The following is a 9663-nucleotide window of genomic DNA, read 5'->3' as shown; positions in this document are numbered from 1 at the left end:
TATTTCTTTCACTTATTAACGGCAAAACAAACATAATTAACGCTGAAATGCTTGTCTTCTCCTACTTTTTCCGACTCTTTTACGCCGATTAACAGAAAAAAAAAGTATTTAAAAAATCGCAAAAAAAGAGGTGCAACACAAGGACTTCCCAGGAGGTCACCCATCCTAGTACTACTCTCGCCCAAGCACGCTTAACTGCGGAGTTCTGATGGGATCCGGTGCATTAGTGCTGGTATGATCGCACCTGATATCTCATGCGCTTTGATTGTATATTTTTTATTTCTTTCACTTATTAACGGCAAAACAAACATAATTAACGCTGAAATGCTTGTCTTCTCCTACTTTTTCCGACTCTTTTACGCCGATTAACAGAAATAAAAGAGTTTATATAAAAAATCGCAAATCGCAAAAAGAGGTGCAACACAAGGACTTCCCAGGAGGTCACCCATCCTAGTACTACTCTCGCCCAAGCACGCTTAACTGCGGAGTTCTGATGGGATCCGGTGCATTAGTGCTGGTATGATCGCACCTGATATCTCATGCGCTTTGATTGTATATATTTTATTTCTTTCACTTATTAACGGCAAAACAAACATAATTAACGCTGAAATGCTTGTCTTCTCCTCCTACTTTTCCGACTCTTTTACGCCGATTAACAGAAATAAAAAGAAGTATTTAAAAAATCGCAAAAAAGAGGTGCAACACAAGGACTTCCCAGGAGGTCACCCATCCTAGTACTACTCTCGCCCAAGCACGCTTAACTGCGGAGTTCTGATGGGATCCGGTGCATTAGTGCTGGTATGATCGCACCTGATATCTCATGCGCTTTGATTGTATATATTTTATTTCTTTCACTTATTAACGGCAAAACAAACATAATTAACGCTGAAATGCTTGTCTTCTCCTACTTTTTCCGACTCTTTTACGCCGATTAACAGAAATAAAAAGAAGTATTTAAAAATCGCAAAAAAAGAGGTGCAACACAAGGACTTCCCAGGAGGTCACCCATCCTAGTACTACTCTCGCCCAAGCACGCTTAACTGCGGAGTTCTGATGGGATCCGGTGCATTAGTGCTGGTATGATCGCACCTGATATCTCATGCGCTTTGATTGTATATATTTTATTTCTTTCACTTATTAACGGCAAAACAAACATAATTAACGCTGAAATGCTTGTCTTCTCCTACTTTTTCCGACTCTTTTACGCCGATTAACAGAATAAAAAGAAGTATTTAAAAATCGCAAAAAAGAGGTGCAACACAAGGACTTCCCAGGAGGTCACCCATCCTAGTACTACTCTCGCCCAAGCACGCTTAACTGCGGAGTTCTGATGGGATCCGGTGCATTAGTGCTGGTATGATCGCACCTGATATCTCATGCGCTTTGATTGTATATATTTTATTTCTTTCACTTATTAACGGCAAACAAACATAATTAACGCTGAAATGCTTGTCTTCTCCTACTTTTTCCGACTCTTTTACGCCGATTAACAGAAATAAAAAGAAGTATTTAAAAAATCGCAAAAAAGAGGTGCAACACAAGGACTTCCCAGGAGGTCACCCATCCTAGTACTACTCTCGCCCAAGCACGCTTAACTGCGGAGTTCTGATGGGATCCGGTGCATTAGTGCTGGTATGATCGCACCTGATATCTCATGCGCTTTGATTGTATATATTTTATTTCTTTCACTTATTAACGGCAAAACAAACATAATTAACGCTGAAATGCTTGTCTTCTCCTACTTTTTCCGACTCTTTTACGCCGATTAACAGAAATAAAAAGAAGTATTTAAAAAATCGCAAAAAAAGAGGTGCAACACAAGGACTTCCCAGGAGGTCACCCATCCTAGTACTACTCTCGCCCAAGCACGCTTAACTGCGGAGTTCTGATGGGATCCGGTGCATTAGTGCTGGTATGATCGCACCTGATATCTCATGCGCTTTGATTGTATATATTTTATTTCTTTCACTTATTAACGGCAAAACAAACATAATTAACGCTGAAATGCTTGTCTTCTCCTACTTTTTCCGACTCTTTTACGCCGATTAACAGAAATAAAAAGAAGTATTTAAAAAATCGCAAAAAAAGAGGTGCAACACAAGGACTTCCCAGGAGGTCACCCATCCTAGTACTACTCTCGCCCAAGCACGCTTAACTGCGGAGTTCTGATGGGATCCGGTGCATTAGTGCTGGTATGATCGCACCTGATATCTCATGCGCTTTGATTGTATATATTTTATTTCTTTCACTTATTAACGGCAAAACAAACATAATTAACGCTGAAATGCTTGTCTTCTCCTACTTTTTCCGACTCTTTTACGCCGATTAACAGAAATAAAAAGAAGTATTTAAAATCGCAAAAAAAGAGGTGCAACACAAGGACTTCCCAGGAGGTCACCCATCCTAGTACTACTCTCGCCCAAGCACCAAGCACGCTTACTGCGGAGTTCTGATGGGATCCGGTGCATTAGTGCTGGTATGATCGCACCTGATATCTCATGCGCTTTGATTGTATATTTTTTTTCACTTATTAACGGCAAAACAAACATAATTAACGCTGAAATGCTTGTCTTCTCCTACTTTTTCCGACTCTTTTACGCCGATTAACAGAAATAAAAGAAGTATTTAAAAAATCGCAAAAAAGAGTGCAACACAAGGACTTCCCAGGAGGTCACCCATCCTAGTACTACTCTCGCCCAAGCACGCTTAACTGCGGAGTTCTGATGGATCCGGTGCATTAGTGCTGGTATGATCGCACCTGATATCTCATGCGCTTTGATTGTATATATTTTATTTCTTTCACTTATTAACGGCAAAACAAACATAATTAACGCTGAAATGCTTGTCTTCTCCTACTTTTTCCGACTCTTTTACGCCGATTAACAGAAATAAAAAGAAGTATTTAAAAATCGCAAAAAAGAGGTGCAACACAAGGACTTCCCAGGAGGTCACCCATCCTAGTACTACTCTCGCCCAAGCACGCTTAACTGCGGAGTTCTGATGGGATCCGGTGCATTAGTGCTGGTATGATCGCACCTGATATCTCATGCGCTTTGATTGTATATATTTTATTTCTTTCACTTATTAACGGCAAAACAAACATAATTAACGCCCAGGAGGTCACCCATCCTAGTACTACTCTCGCCCAAGCACGCTTAACTGCGGAGTTCTGATGGGATCCGGTGCATTAGTGCTGGTATGATCGCACCTGATATCTCATGCGCTTTGATTGTATATATTTTATTTCTTTCACTTATTAACGGCAAAACAAACATAATTAACGCTGAAATGCTTGTCTTCTCCTACTTTTTCCGACTCTTTTACGCCGATTAACAGAAATAAAAAGAAGTATTTAAAAAATCGCAAAAAAAGGGTGCAACACAAGGACTTCCCAGGAGGTCACCCATCCTAGTACTACTCTCGCCCAAGCACGCTTAACTGCGGAGTTCTGATGGGATCCGGTGCATTAGTGCTGGTATGATCGCACCTGATATCTCATGCGCTTTGATTGTATATATTTTATTTCTTTCACTTATTAACGGCAAAACAAACATAATTAACGCTGAAATGCTTGTCTTCTCCTACTTTTTTCCGACTCTTTTACGCCGATTAACAGAAATAAAAGAAGTATTTAAAAATCGCAAAAAAAGAGGTGCAACACAAGGACTTCCCAGGAGGTCACCCATCCTAGTACTACTCTCGCCCAAGCACGCTTAACTGCGGAGTTCTGATGGGATCCGGTGCATTAGTGCTGGTATGATCGCACCTGATATCTCATGCGCTTTGATTGTATATTTTATTTCTTTCACTTATTAACGGCAAAACAAACATAATTAACGCTGAAATGCTTGTCTTCTCCTACTTTTTCCGACTCTTTTACGCCGATTAACAGAAATAAAAAGAAGTATTTAAAAAATCGCAAAAAAGAGGTGCAACACAAGGACTTCCCAGGAGGTCACCCATCCTAGTACTACTCTCGCCCAAGCACGCTTAACTGCGGAGTTCTGATGGGATCCGGTGCATTAGTGCTGGTATGATCGCACCTGATATCTCATGCGCTTTGATTGTATATATTTTATTTCTTTCACTTATTAACGGCAAAACAAACATAATTAACGCTGAAATGCTTGTCTTCTCCTACTTTTTCCGACTCTTTTACGCCGATTAACAGAAATAAAAGAAGTATTAAAAAATCGCAAAAAAGAGGTGCAACACAAGGACTTCCCAGGAGGTCACCCATCCTAGTACTACTCTCGCCCAAGCACGCTTAACTGCGGAGTTCTGATGGGATCCGGTGCATTAGTGCTGGTATGATCGCACCTGATATCTCATGCGCTTTGATTGTATATATTTTATTTCTTTCACTTATTAACGGCAAAACAAACATAATTAACGCTGAAATGCTTGTCTTCTCCTACTTTTTTCCGACTCTTTTACGCCGATTAACAGAAATAAAAAGAAGTATTTAAAAAATCGCAAAAAAAGAGGTGCAACACAAGGACTTCCCAGGAGGTCACCCATCCTAGTACTACTCTCGCCCAAGCACGCTTAACTGCGGAGTTCTGATGGGATCCGGTGCATTAGTGCTGGTATGATCGCACCTGATATCTCATGCGCTTTGATTGTATATATTTTATTTCTTTCACTTATTAACGGCAAAACAAACATAATTAACGCTGAAATGCTTGTCTTCTCCTACTTTTTCCGACTCTTTTACGCCGATTAACAGAAATAAAAAGAAGTATTTAAAAAATCGCAAAAAAAGAGGTGCAACACAAGGACTTCCCAGGAGGTCACCCATCCTAGTACTACTCTCGCCCAAGCACGCTTAACTGCGGAGTTCTGATGGGATCCGGTGCATTAGTGCTGGTATGATCGCACCTGATATCTCATGCGCTTTGATTGTATATATTTTTATTTCTTTCACTTATTAACGGCAAAACAAACATAATTAACGCTGAAATGCTTGTCTTCTCCTACTTTTTCCGACTCTTTTACGCCGATTAACAGAAATAAAAAGAAGTATTTAAAAATCGCAAAAAAAGGTGCAACACAAGGACTTCCCAGGAGGTCACCCATCCTAGTACTACTCTCGCCCAAGCACGCTTAACTGCGGAGTTCTGATGGGATCCGGTGCATTAGTGCTGGTATGATCGCACCTGATATCTCATGCGCTTTGATTGTATATATTTTATTTCTTTCACTTATTAACGGCAAAAAAACAACATAATTAACGCTGAAATGCTTGTCTTCTCCTACTTTTTCCGACTCTTTTACGCCGATTAACAGAACAAAAAGAAGTATTTAAAAACTCGCAAAAAAGAGGTGCAACACAAGGACTTCCCAGGAGGTCACCCATCCTAGTACTACTCTCGCCCAAGCACGCTTAACTGCGGAGTTCTGATGGGATCCGGTGCATTGCATGCTGGTATGATCGCACCTGATATCTCATGCGCTTTGATTGTATATATTTTATTTCTTTCACTTATTAACGGCAAAACAAACATAATTAACGCTGAAATGCTTGTCTTCTCCTACTTTTTCCGACTCTTTTACGCCGATTAACAGAAATAAAAAGAAGTATTTAAAAAATCGCAAAAAAAGGTGCAACACAAGGACTTCCCAGGAGGTCACCCATCCTAGTACTACTACTCTCGCCCAAGCACGCTTAACTGCGGAGTTCTGATGGGATCCGGTGCATTAGTGCTGGTATGATCGCACCTGATATCTCATGCGCTTTGATTGTATATATTTTTTTCTTTCACTTATTAACGGCAAAACAAACATAATTAACGCTGAAATGCTTGTCTTCTCCTACTTTTTCCGACTCTTTTACGCCGATAACAGAAATAAAAGAAGTATTTAAAAAATCGCAAAAAAAGAGGTGCAACACAGGACTTCCCAGGAGGTCACCCATCCTAGTACTACTCTCGCCCAAGCACGCTTAACTGCGGAGTTCTGATGGGATCCGGTGCATTAGTGCTGGTATGATCGCACCTGATATCTCATGCGCTTTGATTGTATATATTTTATTTCTTTCACTTATTAACGGCAAAACAAACATAATTAACGCTGAAATGCTTGTCTTCTCCTACTTTTTCCGACTCTTTTACGCCGATTAACAGAAATAAAAGAAGTATTTAAAAAATCGCAAAAAAGAGGTGCAACACAAGGACTTCCCAGGAGGTCACCCATCCTAGTACTACTCTCGCCCAAGCACGCTTAACTGCGGAGTTCTGATGGGATCCGGTGCATTAGTGCTGGTATGATCGCACCTGATATCTCATGCGCTTTGATTGTATATATATTTTTCTTTTCACTTATTACGGCAAAACAAACATAATTAACGCTGAAATGCTTGTCTTCTCCTACTTTTTTTTCCGACTCTTTTACGCCGTTAACAGAACTAAAAACAAGTATTTAAAATGCTCGCAAAAAAGGTGCAACACAAGGAACATTCCAGAGAAGAAGTCCCCTTCCCGAGTAATACTCCTCTAACTCTCCCTTCACCCAAGCACGCTTAACTGCGGAGTTCTGATGGGATCCCGTGCATTAGTGCTGGTATGATCGCACCTGATATCTCATGCGCTTTGATTGTATATATTATTTCTTTCACTTATTAACGGCAAAACAAACATAATTAACGCTGAAATGCTTGTCTTCTCCTACTTTTTCCGACTCTTTTACGCCGATTAACAGAAATAAAAAGAAGTATTAAAAAATCGCAAAAAAAGGGAGGGCAACACAAGGACTTCCCAGGAGGTCACCCATCCTAGTACTACTCTCTAGTTTACGGACCCAAGGGGACACGCTTAACTGCGAGTCTGATGGGATCCGGTGCATTATGCTGGTATGATCGCACCTGATATCTCATGCGCTTTGATTGTATATATTTTATTTCTTTCACTTATTAACGGCAAACCAAACATAATTAACGCTGAAATGCTTGTCTTCTCCTACTTTTTCCGACTCTTTTACGCCGATTAACAGAAACAAAAAGAAGTATTTAAAAAATCGCAAAAAAAGAGGTGCAACACAAGGACTTCCCAGGAGGTCACCCATCCTAGTACTACTCTCGCCCAAGCACGCTTAACTGCGGAGTTCTGATGGGATCCGGTGCATTAGTGCTGGTATGATCGCACCTGATATCTCATGCGCTTTGATTGTATATATTTTATTTCTTTCACTTATTAACGGCAAAACAAACATAATTAACGCTGAAATGCTTGTCTTCTCCTACTTTTTCCGACTCTTTTACGCCGATTAACAGAAATAAAAAGAAGTATTTAAAAAATCGCAAAAAAAGAGGTGCAACACAAGACTTCCCAGGAGGTCACCCATCCTAGTACTACTCTCGCCCAAGCACGCTTAACTGCGGAGTTCTGATGGGATCCGGTGCATTAGTGCTGGTATGATCGCACCTGATATCTCATGCGCTTTGATTGTATATATTTTATTTCTTTCACTTATTAACGGCAAAACAAACATAATTAACGCTGAAATGCTTGTCTTCTCCTACTTTTTCCGACTCTTTTACGCCGATTAACAGAAACAAGAAGTATTTAAAAAATCGCAAAAAAAGAGGTGCAACACAAGGACTTCCCAGGAGGTCACCCATCCTAGTACTACTCTCGCCCAAGCACGCTTAACTGCGGAGTTCTGATGGGATCCGGTGCATTAGTGCTGGTATGATCGCACCTGATATCTCATGCGCTTTGATTGTATATATTTTATTTCTTTCACTTATTAACGGCAAAACAAACATAATTAACGCTGAAATGCTTGTCTTCTCCTACTTTTTCCGACTCTTTTACGCCGATTAACAGAAACAAAAAGAAGTATTTAAAAAATCGCAAAAAAAGAGGTGCAACACAAGGACTTCCCAGGAGGTCACCCATCCTAGTACTACTCTCGCCCAAGCACGCTTAACTGCGGAGTTCTGATGGGATCCGGTGCATTAGTGCTGGTATGATCGCACCTGATATCTCATGCGCTTTGATTGTATATATTTTATTTCTTTCACTTATTAACGGCAAAACAACATAATTAACGCTGAAATGCTTGTCTTCTCCTACTTTTTCCGACTCTTTTACGCCGATTAACAGAAATAAAAAGAAGTATTTAAAAAATCGCAAAAAAAGAGGTGCAACACAAGGACTTCCCAGGAGGTCACCCATCCTAGTACTACTCTCGCCCAAGCACGCTTAACTGCGGAGTTCTGATGGGATCCGTTGCATTAGTGCTGGTATGATCGCACCTGATATCTCATGCGCTTTGATTGTATATATTTTATTTCTTTCACTTATTAACGGCAAAACAAACATAATTAACGCTGAAATGCTTGTCTTCTCCTACTTTTTCCGACTCTTTTACGCCGATTAACAGAAATAAAAAGAAGTATTTAAAAAATCGCAAAAAAAGAGGTGCAACACAAGGACTTCCCAGGAGGTCACCCATCCTAGTACTACTCTCTCCCAAGCACGCTTAACTGCGGAGTTCTGATGGGATCCGGTGCATTAGTGCTGGTATGATCGCACCTGATATCTCATGCGCTTTGATTGTATATATTTTATTTCTTTCACTTATTAACGGCAAAACAAACATAATTAACGCTGAAATGCTTGTCTTCTCCTACTTTTTCCGACTCTTTTACGCCGATTAACAGAAACAAAAAGAAGTATTTAAAAAATCGCAAAAAAGAGGTGCAACACAAGGACTTCCCAGGAGGTCACCCATCCTAGTACTACTCTCGCCCAAGCACGCTTAACTGCGGAGTTCTGATGGGATCCGGTGCATTAGTGCTGGTATGATCGCACCTGATATCTCATGCGCTTTGATTGTATATATTTTATTTCTTTCACTTATTAACGGCAAAACAAACATAATTAACGCTGAAATGCTTGTCTTCTCCTACTTTTTCCGACTCTTTTACGCCGATTAACAGAAATAAAAAGAAGTATTTAAAAAATCAAAAAAAAGAGGTGCAACACAAGGACTTCCCAGGAGGTCACCCATCCTAGTACTACTCTCGCCCAAGCACGCTTAACTGCGGAGTTCTGATGGGATCCGGTGCATTAGTGCTGGTATGATCGCACCTGATATCTCATGCCTTTGATTGTATATATTTTTATTTCTTTCACTTATTAACGGCAAAACAAACATAATTAACGCTGAAATGCTTGTCTTCTCCTACTTTTTCCGACTCTTTTACGCCGATTAACAGAAATAAAAAGAAGTATTTAAAAATCGCAAAAAAGAGGTGCAACACAAGGACTTCCCAGGAGGTCACCCATCCTAGTACTACTCTCGCCCAAGCACGCTTAACTGCGGAGTTCTGATGGGATCCGGTGCATTAGTGCTGGTATGATCGCACCTGATATCTCATGCGCTTTGATTGTATATATTTTATTTCTTTCACTTATTAACGGCAAAACAAACATAATTAACGCTGAAATGCTTGTCTTCTCCTACTTTTTCCGACTCTTTTACGCCGATTAACAGAAAAAAAAGAAGTATTTAAAAAATCGCAAAAAAAGAGGTGCAACACAAGGACTTCCCAGGAGGTCACCCATCCTAGTACTACTCTCGCCCAAGCACGCTTAACTGCGGAGTTCTGATGGGATCCGGTGCATTAGTGCTGGTATGATCGCACCTGATATCTCA

General features: G+C 40.3%; 31 non-coding genes and 2 pseudogenes across 31 annotated transcripts; all 33 read right to left on the bottom strand.

Annotated features, from left to right (window-relative positions):
• Nucleotides 1–127: 127 nt before the first annotated feature.
• LOC127114478 (5S ribosomal RNA) lies at nucleotides 128–246 on the bottom strand. The gene has a single exon (XR_007800346.1). It is a non-coding gene; the product is annotated as a 5S ribosomal RNA (ribosomal RNA).
• A 166-nt stretch (nucleotides 247–412) lies between these two features.
• Nucleotides 413–531, bottom strand: LOC127114477 (5S ribosomal RNA). Its single transcript, XR_007800345.1, has one exon. It is a non-coding gene; the product is annotated as a 5S ribosomal RNA (ribosomal RNA).
• Nucleotides 532–693: 162 nt separating this feature from the next.
• On the bottom strand, nucleotides 694–812 carry LOC127114476 (5S ribosomal RNA). Its single transcript, XR_007800344.1, has one exon. It is a non-coding gene; the product is annotated as a 5S ribosomal RNA (ribosomal RNA).
• Nucleotides 813–972: 160 nt separating this feature from the next.
• LOC127114475 (5S ribosomal RNA) lies at nucleotides 973–1091 on the bottom strand. The gene has a single exon (XR_007800343.1). It is a non-coding gene; the product is annotated as a 5S ribosomal RNA (ribosomal RNA).
• Nucleotides 1092–1249: 158 nt separating this feature from the next.
• Nucleotides 1250–1368, bottom strand: LOC127114474 (5S ribosomal RNA). Its single transcript, XR_007800342.1, has one exon. It is a non-coding gene; the product is annotated as a 5S ribosomal RNA (ribosomal RNA).
• Nucleotides 1369–1527: 159 nt separating this feature from the next.
• LOC127114473 (5S ribosomal RNA) lies at nucleotides 1528–1646 on the bottom strand. Its single transcript, XR_007800341.1, has one exon. It is a non-coding gene; the product is annotated as a 5S ribosomal RNA (ribosomal RNA).
• Nucleotides 1647–1807: 161 nt separating this feature from the next.
• On the bottom strand, nucleotides 1808–1926 carry LOC127114472 (5S ribosomal RNA). The gene has a single exon (XR_007800340.1). It is a non-coding gene; the product is annotated as a 5S ribosomal RNA (ribosomal RNA).
• A 161-nt stretch (nucleotides 1927–2087) lies between these two features.
• Nucleotides 2088–2206, bottom strand: LOC127114471 (5S ribosomal RNA). The gene has a single exon (XR_007800339.1). It is a non-coding gene; the product is annotated as a 5S ribosomal RNA (ribosomal RNA).
• A 159-nt stretch (nucleotides 2207–2365) lies between these two features.
• On the bottom strand, nucleotides 2366–2490 carry LOC127114432 (uncharacterized; annotated as a pseudogene).
• A 152-nt stretch (nucleotides 2491–2642) lies between these two features.
• LOC127114418 (5S ribosomal RNA) lies at nucleotides 2643–2760 on the bottom strand. The gene has a single exon (XR_007800300.1). It is a non-coding gene; the product is annotated as a 5S ribosomal RNA (ribosomal RNA).
• A 159-nt stretch (nucleotides 2761–2919) lies between these two features.
• LOC127114469 (5S ribosomal RNA) lies at nucleotides 2920–3038 on the bottom strand. The gene has a single exon (XR_007800338.1). It is a non-coding gene; the product is annotated as a 5S ribosomal RNA (ribosomal RNA).
• Nucleotides 3039–3087: 49 nt separating this feature from the next.
• LOC127114446 (uncharacterized) lies at nucleotides 3088–3210 on the bottom strand (annotated as a pseudogene).
• Nucleotides 3211–3370: 160 nt separating this feature from the next.
• Nucleotides 3371–3489, bottom strand: LOC127114353 (5S ribosomal RNA). The gene has a single exon (XR_007800237.1). It is a non-coding gene; the product is annotated as a 5S ribosomal RNA (ribosomal RNA).
• Nucleotides 3490–3649: 160 nt separating this feature from the next.
• LOC127114467 (5S ribosomal RNA) lies at nucleotides 3650–3768 on the bottom strand. The gene has a single exon (XR_007800336.1). It is a non-coding gene; the product is annotated as a 5S ribosomal RNA (ribosomal RNA).
• A 158-nt stretch (nucleotides 3769–3926) lies between these two features.
• On the bottom strand, nucleotides 3927–4045 carry LOC127114466 (5S ribosomal RNA). The gene has a single exon (XR_007800335.1). It is a non-coding gene; the product is annotated as a 5S ribosomal RNA (ribosomal RNA).
• A 158-nt stretch (nucleotides 4046–4203) lies between these two features.
• On the bottom strand, nucleotides 4204–4322 carry LOC127114465 (5S ribosomal RNA). The gene has a single exon (XR_007800334.1). It is a non-coding gene; the product is annotated as a 5S ribosomal RNA (ribosomal RNA).
• Nucleotides 4323–4484: 162 nt separating this feature from the next.
• Nucleotides 4485–4603, bottom strand: LOC127114464 (5S ribosomal RNA). Its single transcript, XR_007800333.1, has one exon. It is a non-coding gene; the product is annotated as a 5S ribosomal RNA (ribosomal RNA).
• A 161-nt stretch (nucleotides 4604–4764) lies between these two features.
• LOC127114463 (5S ribosomal RNA) lies at nucleotides 4765–4883 on the bottom strand. Its single transcript, XR_007800332.1, has one exon. It is a non-coding gene; the product is annotated as a 5S ribosomal RNA (ribosomal RNA).
• A 159-nt stretch (nucleotides 4884–5042) lies between these two features.
• Nucleotides 5043–5161, bottom strand: LOC127114340 (5S ribosomal RNA). The gene has a single exon (XR_007800225.1). It is a non-coding gene; the product is annotated as a 5S ribosomal RNA (ribosomal RNA).
• A 161-nt stretch (nucleotides 5162–5322) lies between these two features.
• LOC127114363 (5S ribosomal RNA) lies at nucleotides 5323–5442 on the bottom strand. Its single transcript, XR_007800246.1, has one exon. It is a non-coding gene; the product is annotated as a 5S ribosomal RNA (ribosomal RNA).
• Nucleotides 5443–5601: 159 nt separating this feature from the next.
• LOC127114398 (5S ribosomal RNA) lies at nucleotides 5602–5723 on the bottom strand. The gene has a single exon (XR_007800281.1). It is a non-coding gene; the product is annotated as a 5S ribosomal RNA (ribosomal RNA).
• A 158-nt stretch (nucleotides 5724–5881) lies between these two features.
• On the bottom strand, nucleotides 5882–5999 carry LOC127114351 (5S ribosomal RNA). Its single transcript, XR_007800235.1, has one exon. It is a non-coding gene; the product is annotated as a 5S ribosomal RNA (ribosomal RNA).
• Nucleotides 6000–6158: 159 nt separating this feature from the next.
• LOC127114462 (5S ribosomal RNA) lies at nucleotides 6159–6277 on the bottom strand. The gene has a single exon (XR_007800331.1). It is a non-coding gene; the product is annotated as a 5S ribosomal RNA (ribosomal RNA).
• A 748-nt stretch (nucleotides 6278–7025) lies between these two features.
• Nucleotides 7026–7144, bottom strand: LOC127114461 (5S ribosomal RNA). The gene has a single exon (XR_007800330.1). It is a non-coding gene; the product is annotated as a 5S ribosomal RNA (ribosomal RNA).
• Nucleotides 7145–7305: 161 nt separating this feature from the next.
• On the bottom strand, nucleotides 7306–7423 carry LOC127114349 (5S ribosomal RNA). Its single transcript, XR_007800233.1, has one exon. It is a non-coding gene; the product is annotated as a 5S ribosomal RNA (ribosomal RNA).
• Nucleotides 7424–7581: 158 nt separating this feature from the next.
• Nucleotides 7582–7700, bottom strand: LOC127114460 (5S ribosomal RNA). Its single transcript, XR_007800329.1, has one exon. It is a non-coding gene; the product is annotated as a 5S ribosomal RNA (ribosomal RNA).
• A 161-nt stretch (nucleotides 7701–7861) lies between these two features.
• On the bottom strand, nucleotides 7862–7980 carry LOC127114459 (5S ribosomal RNA). The gene has a single exon (XR_007800328.1). It is a non-coding gene; the product is annotated as a 5S ribosomal RNA (ribosomal RNA).
• Nucleotides 7981–8140: 160 nt separating this feature from the next.
• Nucleotides 8141–8259, bottom strand: LOC127114359 (5S ribosomal RNA). The gene has a single exon (XR_007800243.1). It is a non-coding gene; the product is annotated as a 5S ribosomal RNA (ribosomal RNA).
• A 161-nt stretch (nucleotides 8260–8420) lies between these two features.
• Nucleotides 8421–8539, bottom strand: LOC127114368 (5S ribosomal RNA). The gene has a single exon (XR_007800251.1). It is a non-coding gene; the product is annotated as a 5S ribosomal RNA (ribosomal RNA).
• A 160-nt stretch (nucleotides 8540–8699) lies between these two features.
• LOC127114458 (5S ribosomal RNA) lies at nucleotides 8700–8818 on the bottom strand. Its single transcript, XR_007800327.1, has one exon. It is a non-coding gene; the product is annotated as a 5S ribosomal RNA (ribosomal RNA).
• Nucleotides 8819–8978: 160 nt separating this feature from the next.
• Nucleotides 8979–9097, bottom strand: LOC127114456 (5S ribosomal RNA). Its single transcript, XR_007800325.1, has one exon. It is a non-coding gene; the product is annotated as a 5S ribosomal RNA (ribosomal RNA).
• Nucleotides 9098–9256: 159 nt separating this feature from the next.
• Nucleotides 9257–9375, bottom strand: LOC127114455 (5S ribosomal RNA). The gene has a single exon (XR_007800324.1). It is a non-coding gene; the product is annotated as a 5S ribosomal RNA (ribosomal RNA).
• Nucleotides 9376–9535: 160 nt separating this feature from the next.
• LOC127114453 (5S ribosomal RNA) lies at nucleotides 9536–9654 on the bottom strand. Its single transcript, XR_007800323.1, has one exon. It is a non-coding gene; the product is annotated as a 5S ribosomal RNA (ribosomal RNA).
• Nucleotides 9655–9663: the final 9 nt, after the last annotated feature.

Source organism: Lathyrus oleraceus, unplaced genomic scaffold, assembly GCF_024323335.1.
Source record: "Lathyrus oleraceus cultivar Zhongwan6 unplaced genomic scaffold, CAAS_Psat_ZW6_1.0 chrUn0492, whole genome shotgun sequence".
NCBI classification, from domain to species: Eukaryota; Viridiplantae; Streptophyta; class Magnoliopsida; order Fabales; family Fabaceae; genus Lathyrus; species Lathyrus oleraceus.
The sequence above is the reverse complement of the archived record's forward strand: the minus strand, read 5'-3'. Positions and strand labels throughout refer to the sequence as shown.